Here is an 11,413-nt window from a genome sequence, read left to right as displayed (position 1 = left end):
CACAATGCTACACTAGTATGTCAATGCTAGCTGAACTGCATACTACGCAGGTGCCAAAATGACAGGTGCCGATAAATAATAATATTTCTCAGATGCATTGTTTTTGTACATCTGGAGTACATTCCATTAATGCGAAAACCATTCTTTCTGTTGTTTCGTAGGATCATTTGGCAGTGTATATGCTGATCGATTTCTCGAAGACCAGTTTTTATTATTTTAGATTTACAATTTTGAATGTTGAATTTTTGAAGTTGGGCTTTTAAAATTATGTATTTTTAAGAATCACAAGTTTAATTCCAACCAAGGGGATAACAAAGAAATTATAACATTTGGTTTAATATGATGTTTTTATGTGAGGTTATTAGTTTCAATGTTTGATTGCTAATTTGTCACCTTGACATAAACTAGCATCATAGGGAGGAGGGTATTCTTAATTAGTAAATCTTCTTTCATCTGTTTTACCTGTAAGGCAGATGTGGAACTTTTCTTGATTAATGTAGAGCCTTACCCTCTAGAGTTCTGTATACCTGTTAGGTTATATGGGGATTTTTATATATATATATATATATATATATATATATATATATAAGAAATTTAGTATCAATGTTTAAGTTAGGTTCACCTTTTCCTTTTAACCTCATGTCAGTTATTTTCTAGAGGTTCCTGCCTGGATTGGAAGTATTAGCTGAAATAAACCTTTTCTCTAAAGTGGCTTTTGTCATATTGTTTTCATCCATCTGTAATGGGTGTGGGTTGAGAACTTTCGAGAGGCCTTTATAGGAAGCCATCCCAAGAAGTGGATAAGTGAATGTTAGAAACGGGCCTAGAGACTGTCCAAGTACCATTGGCTGTGAAAATTGACCAAGGAGAGCCAGTGATGCAACTTCAAGTTAGGAAGACCTAAAGTTTATGAGGATAACACTGGTCATCAACCTTAAGAGAAACTCAACAGGCAACGCTGTGACAATGTGAGCAATAGCTTAATTACAGGCAGATCTGTGGAGTACAGAAGATTTCCCAAGAGTGCTGGACCTAAGGATGTAGGGGGTGCAAGGAATGCACAAAATTCCTCAGGAAATATTATTGAGTGGCAAAAACAGGTGATGTTAGTCCTCAGGCAACATGGTATAATATAGGTGCATTTAGAGGTGCCTTGAGACTGGGCAGATAGCTGAGAGGGTTGCTTCTGAGGGGGTGCTAGGGGAGGAAACCGTTATGAGCTGCTAGGCAGGAGTTACGTGTGAGAGTGAGGGGATGGTGCTGGCAGATGAGGTGTTGGATAATACAAGGCAAACCTGTTATAAGTTCTGTGAATTTAGTGCTTTAATTATAACAGGAGCATAAGAATAACACTGACAGGAGAGCGCTATTACATGATGGCACATGATGTACATGATCAAATAGCCACACTAGTATTGAGAAGTGTGTGGGAATGTTAAGGTAGGCCTGTTTCTGAAGACAAAAGCAGGGAAAGATGGTAGGATCTATTTCATCACAGTTACTCTATGTAGTGAAGGGATAGACCTGGCCAGTGAAAAAAAAGGTCAACATCACCAGAAAAAATCTGATGTATGATCTATACATAAATACTTGGAGTGTACCGGGTTAATTTTAAGGGAGGAGTGTGTTTCTGGAAGGTGCTGTAGGGGAACTGGTCTAAGGAGCTGCAAGACAAGCTATGCCTGGGGCTGTGGGGATGAAGCTGGCATAAAACCATGTTGAAATTATGTTGCACGGGAGCAGAGGACACGGGAATATGGAGTACCTCAAAGGTCTAAGCTTACACCGGTGATGGTGCTGAAAACTCAGCAAGAAGTTCTCCTGGGCAAGAAAGAACATGGGCCTTGGTGTTGGCCACTGGGAAGGCTTTGAGGCCAAAGGACGGGAAAGACACACACTGAGGATGGCAGCCCCAGGAGGGGACGGGCAGGAAGAGGAAGTGGTCTGACCATGTATGCATGGCACAAGGTGAGCCACATCTCATTTGAGTTTGTGGGTTCCATGAAGCTGATAGATGTATATATCTTCTCTACTGTCCATGTGCATGGGATACCCACATAGAGTGACAAAATGCACCTTCAGTGGTTCTAAAAAGACTACATCCCCTTTGCAGACATGTGTCCTGATGACAGCTACTGGTTTCAGAGTTCTGTGGGTACTAGCAGTTCCAGGATCAGATCACCATCCTCAACTACTCACTGCATGAAGTGGATGAATTCTAATACAGAGGTCTGCCCAGTTCTGTCCACACTCAGGTTGCTACAAACACAAGAGCTGTCTGTTAGGGTACAAAAATGAAAGTGACTGCCGGTTACTGTTAGCAAGGTGTTGGGACTGGAATGTGAAATGTCACTGACAGACCAATATACTTGAATACTTTGTCTCCTTCTATTGGTCTTGTTTTGGAAGGTTGTGGCACCTTTAGGACACATAGCAGCAATGGGGAGCCTGAGTCACTGGGGGGTCACAGAGACATTGGATGGGCCCTAAGTTTCTATAGGTAGGCCCCACATGCTCACTGTTCTCTATTTCCTGATGGTGTGAACTTATACTGCTGCCACTATACATTTCTACCCTAATGGACTGTATACTCTCAATTAAACCATGAGCCAAACTGCACCCTTGTTCCCGCCAAAAAATTATGTCGCAAATTTTGTGTAAGCAATGAAAGGGAGCTATACCTAAAAGAGATAGGTGAGCTTGAACAGTATGGGTCCTGGGAACATTCAAAGAATCTTGGTGCACGAGCAGACTGGGTAGTTCTGGGCTTCAGTATGCTGCAATGGGACTCATAGCATCCCGTCTAGCAGACCTAATGAAAGAGATTTATATCTCTATAGCAAAATATAAATCTAAAGCAATGTAGGTAGGAAAGGCACTTCCCAGGTAAATCCAAAGCATCAGTTGGATGACAAGAACTAGAGGTGGGAGTGTAAAATGGCCATTCAAGAGTAAGTTCTGTTGGTCCCACCCACCCACCCCCCAAAAAAAATAACACAAAGAGCCATTAGTCATACTTGGTCAGGAATTCTTTTCTCAAGTTGGGGCATGCAAGCTGTTGTCTAATTGGGAGGGGCAAGAAATCACTAGGAGAGAGAGAGTGTCTGAGCTGTGTGACTGCAGATAAGACTAATAGTACATGGCATGGATCACCTTTATTCTCTGCTAACACGTGGTATGAAGGAGAAAAAAGATCTAGACAACCATATATAAACCAAGGACGATGGGAGTGACAAGAGCTGCAAAGGTTCAAGGGGTCTGAGAACAATACATGTGTCTGTCTAAATTGAGAATCACAAGTTACACCTGGGGTTGTGGAGTTGACATGAGCATGCTCTGTTCTGGGAATATTCATAGGTACTACCACTGGGGGAACCTGTATTAGTTGGGCTAGCTCTGGGTTGTGAAAAAACCTGCATGTAGGAATTTTTTTCGTGCCTCGTTGCAATCTGCAAACCCAGAGTTAAGTATTAGACAAGGGAATATGAAGCTTGGGTAGTTCCATCAGGCTCAGCCATATGATTTCTGTGCATTTGGAGATAGGCAATGGCTATAGTGGAGATGTTGCAATATTCTTTCTTGGGAACTGATCAGGAAAATCAGCTGCAGGATCTTCATCTCCACAGCTAGGCCTGAGAATGTGGTGAAGGCACTGGTGCGCAGGACTGGGCGTCACACCAGGCCAATCATGTGTTAGATCCCGGAAAACACAGGCTAGAATTGAAGTGTGGAGATGGATCAGATGGACTTGGATTTGGTGAAACTCAACAGTGTAATCTGTTGTACGAGATGCACATTACTAGACATAGGATTGGAATTGCAGTTTTGAGGTATGTGTCACATTCTTCTGGAATCTCCAAGTCAATGATATTGTACAGTTTGTCTGTCAAGAGTTAGCAGAGATCCAACTGACCACCATTCTGTAAAACTGAGGGCGAGCTTACCCAGTAGCACAAGGTCAGACACAAATGGAGGTCACTCCAGCAGAAGGGGGTTCAGGAGAGGCCATCGACCAAATGCTTGCATGATCCATACATTTCAGGCATAAAATATGTGCTCAAATGTCAGTCACTGTGGGAAGTTAGAATAGGACTCAAGAGAGAGTACTTAAGGCAGGCCCAAATGCCTAAACCGTGGAGAAATTGTGGATGCAGGCTTGCTCACTATGGATACTTCAATTCTGTTATAACCCAGAACCACATTTTCAAGTGTGTCAGGCATCTGATCAATTATTAACAAGAGACTGCTCTACATGGTTTCATACAAGCCAATTTCTTGAAGGGGTTTCTCAACTCAGATTTCCCTCTTCTCATGTAACTCTAGATTTGTCAAGTTGTGGCAGGAATTAATTACGGCCAGATTCCACAGCGACCTGAAGAAAGAACTTGGTCCATGTACCATGATCCACATTGTGTTGAATTTGTGGACAATGAACATCAAATATTATGGAGCTAGGAAATGGCGTCAGAGCTATAGTTTTGTCAAAGGGGTCCAGGAATGTCCCTGCATAAAGATATAAGGAGGAGGCCCATGATGCAATTGGTACCTACCCTGGATGGAGTGGATGCAAGAAACATGAGGTACCTATCATGTAAAGCTTCATGTTTATAGTACAGATAGTAAGATACAGTGTGCTGCAGACAGCAGAGATGAAGACATTAGGCCCTTTGAAGGCGAAATTACTTCCTCATGTTATTATATAATAGGCACTTATGGAGCTGCTGGATTTGGGGACTGCCATCATGGTTTTAGCATTGTGTTTAGTCAGCTCTTGCCTTAATATGTCCACGTTCATCCCTTCTTTGACTATAATATTTACTGTGTATCATGTTATGTTAGAAGTATGCGTGTATATGCTTATTATTGTCAAAGTTTCACCATTGAAAACATGGCCTGTGTCTCAAAAGAGATATCGGGATTCTGAAAAAAAAAATGTACTGGTAATGAGTATATATAATTTTAGGAATGGCTTAAATTTATTTTTCTCTTTGAAATGGCCATCTTTTGTCGACACTATGAATGATAAAATTATATCCTTGTCTTCAAGGTAGTATGATTGGGTTTAGTGGGATTGCCCAGTGGAATGTATGTTTGCTATCAAACATAATGGGAGTTGGAACTCAGTGCTACAGAAGGTAAAACAAGAAAAATGAGTCAGACCTGACCTGGCTATGGACACAGTTGTTTCTTCCTGCGTAGTTTGGGTCTGCAGTAGTAACAATCAACTAGGAGCCCACCGAGTGACTTGGAGGTATCATCATGCCATATTCTTCTCTTGTCTTAGGCACTCACACCTGGGAGAGAGGAAGGAAACAGCTCCCAGGCATCCTGATGGGAGATGTCATTCTGTAAATATGTTTCTCATATTGGATAATGAATAAAGCACTGATCGCCAATAGGAAAGCAAGATAGGCAGGGCGTATGAGACAAGTAGGCTGCAGGGAAGAAGTAGGGAAGAGTTTCAAGATGTAGTACCAACAGGGGTGAACTCCGGCGCTCTCAGGTAAGATAAGACCACATGGAAATACGTAGATAGAGAGAATGGGTTCACACTTAGGACAGGGCTATCAAATAAGAATGCTAGTAAATGGCTAACTGCTTTATATGTAATACAGCGTCTCTGTGTGTTATTTGTGACTGGCACAGAACTGGAGACCAGGGTGGCCAAAAGACATACTTATAACAAAGTGGTGCCTTCAAAGTGGCTAATAAGAATTTCCACTTAAAACTTAACAAAAGCTTAAAAATGGTTTTAAGAAAAAAAAGCAAACAAAGACAAGCAAGGCTTCTTGGTAGTGGCATGTTTCTCGTTGGACTCTTTTGCTAGAGACAAACAGAAATTTGTGCTACTCTTTTAAGGGAGATTTCCTCACTCAGCATAAGCGGCAAAAAACGGAGGCTTTTAAAGAGCACTGCAAACAACTTAATGGCGTGTGCTAGAGCTGGCAATGGGAGTGAACACATCTGCAAGCCAGCTGCATGCTGCTGGATGGCAGGATAGACCAAGGCAGTGAACACAGCTCTCAGTTCTGGCAGTAATGTTACCTGCTGCCATCTTGGATAGACTGTGGCTAATAAAGCTATGGCTTTCCTTTGACCAATCTTATTTGCCAGATAAAGACTCGTGGCCAGAAAAAGATAAAGATTTACAGTAAGGACAGATTCAGATATGAGTATGTTTTCCCAAGCCTGGTCCCAGAGCTGTGTCAGCCCCAAAAACCACACAGATAACCTGTATTAGATACTGAAGCTGTTGGGCTGTTACTAGCATTACTTATTGGCTAGCTCTGTCTTAAATATTGACCATTTCTATTAATCTAAATGTCCATGTCGTCTTATGTTTCCAGAGAGGCGTGCGAGTTCTGCTCTCTGCGTCCTTCTAGCAGACCTCCTCCTATTCCTTCCTCTCTCCCTAGTCCCACCTATCTTGCTTTTCTATTGGCCAAGAATGCTTTATTCATTAACCAATACAAGAAACATATGTACTGTACTGAATGATAATCTTCCTTTGTCTGGGGCAGGCAGTATTCTACCAACCACTATCTGTGACTCAACCCAGCACCCTGGCTCACGGTGATGGGGCACCATTGTGGTGAGAGGCTATAGGGAGAGTATAGAGAGAGAATAGAGAGGAAGAATGGTTTGTGGGCTGGAGAGAGGCAGATCTGGAGAGTTGAGGATGGTGAGGAACAGGCTGATATGAATGATCCAGCTGCCACCTGGGTTCAGGGAAGTATGGGCTGGGCTATTGCCAAGTGTTCAGTCTTGATCTGGGAGCTAGAAAGCCCAATGGGGACTATGTTGATATGTCTGTAACTCATCACTGGGTGCTATGCAAAGGCTTATTGTCTGAGCTTATATTTGGGTTATGTTGGCATCGAAGAGGATATGGTGCTACAGGGGCCACACCAATATGGGTGGCCTGTACAGCAACAGGGGACATGGTGACAAGTTATCCCTGTCTGATGCCTAGGAGAATGTCTAGGGCCATGGTACCGCTTCTGCCAGAATCTGTGTTGCTATCCCTGGCCTATGTTACCACCAGGGCCTATGTTCATGCCAGGGTAGGTGCCACAATATGTAAACTTGCTGCTGTCCAGGACTGTGGCACTGTTGGTGCCAGGTGAACTTGGGTTTGCCAGTTGTCAGCCAGGACCATGGTATTGTCTGGAACAAGGGCTACGGCCAAGGGCCATGTGATGGACCCATGGTCCTACTATAATCAGGGGCTAGATTGATGCCCTTATCAAATGATGCTCCCAAAGGCCATATAGAAGCCTAGAATCTGAGTCATAAGTGAGTTCAAGAGCCATGGTGCCACCAGGGATCTTATGACCTGAGTGTTCTCTGCTATAACCCAGGGCAATGGTGTCATCCAGGCCAGTGCTGCTGCAGGGGGCTATGTCTTCGTCTATGACACTTTAGCAGCAAGGGTGTCAGTGGCCATCTGGGGCTCTTAAATTTTCAGAGGACTATGAGGTTATCCATTCTGGTCAGCCACCTCAGACCATGTCAGTGTCACATATGAAAGTCTATACACCCAAGAACATGCTGCTTTAAGAGGCCTGTGCTGCCTCCTTGATCCATGGAAACATCCTGGCACAGGTGCTGCCTAGAGCCAAGTCTGGGTCCATGGACCTTTAGAGGGCAAGGATTGTGGGTGCTGTTCATGATTTCAGTTGTCACCAAGGGCTCTTCTGATGTCAGAGTTCTTCCGGCCACCTGTGATCATGTTGCACCTGGGAGGCCATGCTGCAGATACAGCATGCTGATATGAGGGGCCTGTGATGCCACCATGGCCATAATAGTGTCATGGCCCAAGCTAATTTGGAGGACCATGTCAGGGTCCATTGTCCTGCTCCAGCTATGTCTGTGGTGACATGCATTGGCTGTGTTAGCATAAGGGTCATTATAACCATGCTGTATGGAATCAGCCATGACCTTCACAAACATTGGGATGGCTATTTCTATCCTTCACTGGATATTACAGCAGAGCAAGTTAGCCCTACCCTTCAGGAGATAACTTGCCACCACACTCAAGAAGATGGTCCCACCCCTCACCATAGGCATGCACCTCAACTGGGAAGCACACTAGAGCTAACTCTAGTGTTTGTGGTGCGACACCCTGAGGGATTAAGAGCAAGAGAGCTGTCCCTTCCTCCTTAGGAAAAACAGTGGATCTGACCCTGGTGTTTTGAGTGAGGTGGACCTGGATCTGAGGGCCCGAGAGCAAGAACTTTTCCCAGTCCTTGCTGCAGGCTGCATTGGGTGAGATAGCATAAGCAGTGCTGGAGAGCTCACCCAGGTAGTGACGATGAGGGAAAGCTCATGAGCTGAGCACCAACACAACTACCATTAGGACCAGAACCAGGGGCTATGAGTTAGCTCACCCCAACATCCACCAAATCTATGAAATGTTGGAACATGTGGGGACAAACCTACAGATCCAAAACAGCAGGATCTCCATGACACAGGACAACAACAGCATATTCAGGAGGAGTCCCCCGAGCCCATTATGGGAGCTGTTATAGACACCAGGGCCTCAAGACAGATCATCTAGTTGTGGCAATGAACACTTGGAAGGAAATGTGAATAAAGTGTAAACTGTATGTCTCAACGGGCCACGCTAGATTCCATAAGATTTCTTTTCTTCTTTCATTTGTGTTTCTAACTTCTGTGCTTGCCTGTTTGTTTTTTGTGGTTATTGTGTTTTGTTTGGTTATTAGTTTTTTTCTTTCATTTGGTTTTCTCATGAGGAGGAGTTTGCAAGTGCAGAGGGCACTTTAGAGGTGACAGGGATATAAATGGATCAGATGACATTATGAGACATCATTAAGAGTGAAAGAAAATAAAATGAATTTGAGAGAAATATGGGTATGAAATGCTACCACATCATCTCCATACCTCTTGTTCGATCAGAGCACACTGGAAATGTGTGTCTATCTGTGATTGTCACTCAAAGAATGACCAAAGTTACCCACAGCCCAGTGTACAACATAGCATTTCTACTCCATAAAACATTACACACTATACACACTAAAAGTGCAGCTCTAGATTTTGGAACCTGTTCCTATGGTGAGTGGCCTATGCCCGTCCTAGATGCAGGGAAGGAAATTGATGCTAGCTCAACTTGACGTGCTGTGTCTGAGTTAATACCCATTGAAGTCCTTACCCTTTCTGAGTGGAGACTGAGGAGTAGGGTGTGTCATAGTGGGAAGTCGGGAGAGGGGGGAGCGAGATAAGTGGGATAGAGCAGGGAGGGAAATTATGATCAGGAAGATAAAATTAATGAAAAAATGTAATTAGCCATAAAAAAAAGTAGTCCAGCTTGACAATCCCCCCCTTAGGCATATACCCAAAGGATTCACCACCATGCAACAAAGACATCTATGTTCATAGCAACACTATTTGTAATAGCAAGAACCTGGAAGCAACCCTAGATGCCCCTCAATTGAGATTGGTTAATGAAGATGTGGCACATCTACACAATGGAATACTTCTCTGCAGAAAAAAATTATGGTATCTTGAAATTCGCAGGCAAGTGGATGGCACTTGAAGAAACCATCCTGAATGAGGTATCCCAGTCACAAAAGAGGAACACAGTATGTACTCACTCATATATGGATTTTAGACCTAGATCAAAGGATCACCAGCCTATAAATCACACCACCAGAGGAGCTAGGATACAAGGTGTAGTCTAAGGAATTCATATAAAGTCCCTCACAGAACTGGGAAGGGGACCAGTGCCCCCAGAGCTCAGGGAAGTGGGGGAACAGCGTTTGGAGAGAGAAGTAGGAGAAAACGAGGGGAAGAAGGGAAAACATGTGCGATCAGGAGAGATTGAGCCTGGTTAGGAATAGAAGACAGGAAGAGAGGGCAAACAGAGAGAGAGAGAACATAAAAGGGAGCCAATATTGGTTTGAAGATAAAATTGAACACAAAGAAAGGTCTAGAGAACTACAAGTCTGCTCCCAACTAACAATTTGAGCTTCCGTGGAAAGGCTATCATAAATGCCCTACCCGGAGAGTGAGATCAACAACTAACTTCTCCATGGACCCCTCCAACTAATGCCTGTTGGAAACAGGATCAAACGCCCATATATAAACACTGGGTCGAACTAGAACCCAGACGCAGATGGAGAGGACAAGACCAGGCTGCAGAAAGACATACAGACAGCTTACCTGAAGAAGGAGGAGCTAACAGGCCACCTGACTGATTGCTGGGAAGCCAGCATGGAGACTGACTCAGGCCCCCTGAATATGTGTCTCAGCCAGAAGGACTGAGCAGTTTAAGAGAGACCTCAGACAGTGGAGCCAGGATTGTCCCTGGTGCACAAAGGGACTAGCCAACCACATCCCCATGGAGGAATAACTGCCTTAATCTAGAGACAGGAGAGAAGCCCTAGTCCCTACTTCACATGATCTGTCAGAGCTACATGACCCCAACTGGATGGCATTCCCCTACATATAGAATTGGGGTGGGGGATGGGAGGGAGGGTGGATTCAGAGTGCATGTGAGAGGGCAGAGTGGGTAAAAAGGAAGGGAGGCAGTGAGGGAGGTTGGGAGGATGGAGGAGGAGAGGAAACTGGGATCGACATGTAAAATAATAAATTAAATTAAAAAAAATGCTTTGACTCCAAAATTTAAGTTCAAGGACAAGTTACTAGGGAAAAGGATTTCTATTTTTGTTTCCACAGAAAATGAAAAGATGTGGATTCCTTCCAGACTAATGTGGTTTGATCAAGCCAGACCGCCTGAAACAGAGTACCAGGTGATCCTACATTCAAAACAGCTGGACAAAGCAGCCTTACAGACTAGAGCCAGGATTTCTGAATCTTTTTCGTGAATCCCCCATGGCAGCGCCCCTTACCAGCAGGAAGTACTTTGGAAAGAACAACACCATAATTCCCAAATATTGTCTATAAATGTTTGTTTCCATTTAAATGGACTATGTTATATAAAATAAATTTAAAAGATTAAAAGAAAAGTTATAATAAAAAAATTAGTCGATGTCTGCCCTCATTAGACCTGAGTACATAAGGGTCTCCAGACAAAATTGTGGTTACTTTTCTTTGATTAGGTGTCGGCTTCCTTAAAAACGTGCTTTCACTTGATATTTACCACGTTTATTTTTGCATCATGTGTTGGATTACAGTGCATTTATGGCTGTAGTTCACCTTATCTTCCTCTCTAAGATCATCACAATAGGAGAATGCTATTCTCAGCAGCACTTCCTTTCTCTGCCTAATCTTATTTGAATTTTATCTTTTAGGTTCACATAGCAGACCTCATATAGAGGGTAACTTAACACAGAGCACCTACAAACTCTGCATGTCTATGCATAAAGTTTCCCTCCTTCTTCCAATATGCTCTGGTATTTGAATTGGTGCATTATGAATGTTTATCTATCCT

The sequence above is a fragment of the Phodopus roborovskii genome, unplaced genomic scaffold, assembly GCF_943737965.1.
Source record: "Phodopus roborovskii unplaced genomic scaffold, PHOROB, whole genome shotgun sequence".
Lineage (NCBI taxonomy): Eukaryota > Metazoa > Chordata > Mammalia > Rodentia > Cricetidae > Phodopus > Phodopus roborovskii.
This window is presented reverse-complemented; position numbering follows the sequence as displayed.